Below are 4232 nucleotides of genomic sequence, written 5' to 3' on the forward strand. Positions count from 1 at the left end.
GTTTCACCATGTTGACCAGAATGGTCTCGATCTCTTGACCTCGTGATCCACCCACCTCGGCCTCCCAAAGTGCTGGGATTACAGGCGTGAGCCACAGCGCCCAGCCCTTGTTTTTTAAACAGAGTCTCACTTTGTCAACCAAGCTGGAGTGCAGTGGGGTGATCTCGGCTTACTGCAACCTCTGCCTCCCAGGTTCATGCAATTCACCTGCCTCAGCCTCACGAGTAGCTGGGATTATAGGCATGTGCCACAACATTCAGCTAATTTTTGTATTTTTAGTAGAGATGGGGCTTCACCATGTTGGCCAGGCAGGTAGGTCTCAAACTCCTGACCTCAAGAAATATGCCTGTCTTTAACTGAAAACAGACATCCCATCAGGAATAAGAGGGACTGAAGGAATCAGGTGAACACCAAAGAAAATTAGTAAAATTAGTCTTAGGCATAAAGATAGCCAAATAACGAAGTGTCTTATGTATATTTAACTTTTAATATAATTACAGTAAATTACAGTGAACTCAAATCCACTCCAGGAAGTTGAAAGAACACAGAAGCATGCAAGGGCATGTGCAAAACCAGAAGCTTTCTTTCCTACTAAATAATACTCAAGCCTCAGGCTTGTGATGGAGAAATCAACAAATAGGTCTTACTCACTGATACAGACTAACAAGAAATCATTGATAATCGTCAATCACAAAGCTACCTTAAAGGCTGTAGGGAAGTGAGTGGCTCCTTTTCTGATTTGATTAAACCTGGTGAAAGTATCTTATTATAATGACAGAATAATCTTCAAGACTTAATTGTATTGTTTGGATTTGTTGACCATCTGTCTCTCCCACTAGACTATAAACTCCTAGAAGACAAACTGATTCTTACTCAATTCTGAATTTTTAGCACTTAAAATTGCCTAGGACATAATGGGTATTTATTTAAATGTTTATCAAGATTAAAAGAAGGTGGCTCATGCCTATAATCCCAACACTTTAGGAGGCTGAGTTGGGAGAACTGCTTGACACCGAAAGTTTAAGACCAGCCTGGGCCACACAGTGAGGCTGTCTCTACAAAAATGTTGTTTTAAAATTAGCCAGGTGTGGTGGCGTGTACCTGTAATCCTAGCTACTCCGGAAGCTGAGGTGGGAGGACCACTTGAGCCCGGACTTCGAGGCTGCAGTGTCCTATGATTGCACCCCTGCATTTCAGCCTGGGCAACAGAGTGAGACCCAGATTCTAAAAAATAAAATTAAAAAGTGTCTCATCTTTGTTCCAATGTCCAATTAAAAATTGAGATCATGTTAATGAGGTTTTGAAAAATGCTTGAGGCCAGCAATTCTTCAACCACTGTCCATGTGAGTGAAACACACTGCTCGCCTAAATGAAAATTACACTGAATACAGTGTGGAAATATATTTTTGATGCATCTTTAAAAGGTGTTGGTAGCACAAAAAGAGAAGAAATCACCACTTAAAATTAACCCTTTGCATCTTTTTTTTTTTTTTGAGACAGTGTCTTACTCTGTCACCCAGGCTGGAGTGCAGTGGTGCGATCACAGCTCACTGCAGCCTTGACCTCCTGGGGTCAAGCAATCCTCTTGCATTAGCCTTCCAAGTCGCTGGGACTACAGGCATGAGCCACCATGCCTGGCCAGCATCTCTGACTTTTTGAAATATAAAATAATGGGAGACCTCAGAGTGCTGTACAGTTACATTCGGTTCAGGCTCCATCATGCTTACTGCTTTGTTTATTTGTTGATTAGATTTGAAAGGGCATTGTTTCTTCTGAGAACATAAGGGACTTTGCAAAGGATTATCAAACCCAAAATACTCTTCAGATCATTTATATCCACTGAGAGCGATCAAATAAAGGAAGGTCATAAGAAAATCTAACTAGAAAATGAGATGGAAAAGGCAATGAAGATGGTTGGTATAATTTATTACTGCTGAATCACAGCTAAACGTGCAATGCTTGCTCAACTTTCCATAAGAAACCACACAATAAGGCTGGGCAGGGTGGCTCATGAGGTCAGGAGATCGAGACCATCCTGACCAACATGGTGAAACCCCATCTCTACTAAAACACAAAAAAATTAGCCGGGCGTGGTGGCGTGCACCTGTAATCCCAGCTACTCGGGAGGCTGAAGCAGGAGAATCACTTGAACCTGGGAGGCAGAGGTCGCAGTGAGCCAAGATCATGCCACTGTACTCCAGCCTGAGTGACAGATGGAGACTCTATCTCAAAAAAAAGCAAGAAACTACATAAGAAGCACCCCCCCCCGCCTCTCTCTCCCTCTCTTTAGAGGCAGGGTCTCACTCTGTCACCCAAGCTGAGTGCAGTGGCACAATCATGGTTCACTGCCACCTTGAACTCCTGGGTTCAAGTGATTTTCCTGCCTCACCCTCTCAAATAGAACTACAGATGCACACAATCATGCCTAGCTAATTTTTAAAAATGTTTGTAGAGGTAGGGTCTTGCTATGTTGCCCAAGCTAGTCTCAAACTCCTGAGCTCAAGTGATCCTCCCACCTTAGCCTCCCGAAGTGCTGGCAGTACAGGCGTGACCCACCATGCCTGGCCAGTCTCTTATTTTTCTGCCTCTTAACTGAGATACTCCCTGCATGCATTTATTACCAACAAACGTAACAGTAGAACCAGTTTCACTGAGCATGTACTATGTGCTGGACACCGTGCTAAGCACTTAACTGGCATTGTCTTATGTTGCATTCTCAACAATTTTATGACGTGGCCACTACTTTTATCACCACTTTGAGATGATTAAAGCTTAGAGGGACTGAGTATCTGCTCATTATTCCACAGCAAGTATGGGAACGGCAACTGAACTAAGATGTGTCTGACTTCAGAAAATTCACTTTTACCCCATACTCAGCACCAGCTCTACCAAGGCACCCCGTGGAGACCACTTATATTTGGAGACTGAGGTCTTGTAGCTCACTCAGAAGCAGCTCCGTTCCCCTGATTTTATGTAGCATCATACAACCCATTGAAGAGGCGCCATGTGTTTAAAGCTAAGAGGCCTAGAACCTGTGACAGCTGGAATGGATGGTCATGCCCAGGCATGTACACTCACCTTATGTTCAGGAGGAGGGCTAGCCATGTCCCCAGCCTGCCAATCTCATGCCAGCACCTCCCAAGGACCAATCCAGACAGAGCCAGGGATCGAGGGAGCCCAGCGATGCAGCCTCCTGGGGCGCAGGACTAGACAGAGAAGGGCGGGACCTGGACTGGGGAGAGCAGGGGAGAGTCAGTGACTGGCCTCCTGTCCTCACAGCGTTCTCCTCCGGTGTCAGGGAGGTTTGTTGCTTGATGGTAGAGAGTAAATATGATGTAAGAGAAAACACTATCATCATTTGCAGCCCTAGGAGTAGTTTGAAGGAGAAGAAAGGGAAGTGGATGAAGCAGGCAGACATGAGTGTCCTGGGTTTCAGCTCAGAGAGAGCAGTGCCAGCAAACACGGAGGGAGCTCCTGCCCTCTTTCTTGGATTTGTGCTTGAGCATTTGAAGAAAAGGCCCAGTGGCTCATGCCTGTAACCCCAACACTGTGGGAGGCTGAGGCGGGAGGATTGCTTGAGGCCAGGTGTTGGAGACCAGCAACATAGTGAGATCCCGTCTCTACCAACATACATACATACATACATACATACATACATACATACATAAATAAACTGGGCATGGTGGCGCACGCCTGTGGTCCCAGCTCCTGGGGAGGCTGAGGTGGGAGGATCGCTTGAGCCTAGGAGGTCAAGGCTGCAGTGAACTGTGATTGTGTCACTGGACTCCAGCCTGGGCGACAGAATGAGACCCTATGTCTAAAACAAGGAAAGGAAGGGAAAGAGAAGGGGAAGGGGAAGAGGAAGGGAAGGGAAGGGGAAAGGAAAGGAAAAAAGAAAAGGAAAGGAAAGAAAAGAAAAAAGCAAGGACTTATGAACCACAGAATAGAATGCTGGAAGACGAGGAAACCGAGGCTGTGCGGGACTGAGGCTGACATAGGACAGGTAGCAGAGCAGGGGCTAAATCCAGCTCTGTGGCCCCTGGTGCAGGTTCTGTATTGACAATATTAAAAATATTTTATTTTAAGTTTCAGGATCCATGGGCAGGGCATGCGGGTTTGTTACACAAGTAAACGTGTGCTGTCGTGATTTGCTTGTCTTGTTTGGATGCCAGTGTTGTGTTGCCCTCATAGTGAGGGAGAAGTATTTTTTCTCTTTTTTTTTTTTTTTTTAA

The sequence above is a fragment of the Cebus imitator genome, unplaced genomic scaffold, assembly GCF_001604975.1.
Source record: "Cebus imitator isolate Cc_AM_T3 unplaced genomic scaffold, Cebus_imitator-1.0 Scaffold6, whole genome shotgun sequence".
In the NCBI taxonomy this organism is placed as follows: Eukaryota; Metazoa; Chordata; class Mammalia; order Primates; family Cebidae; genus Cebus; species Cebus imitator.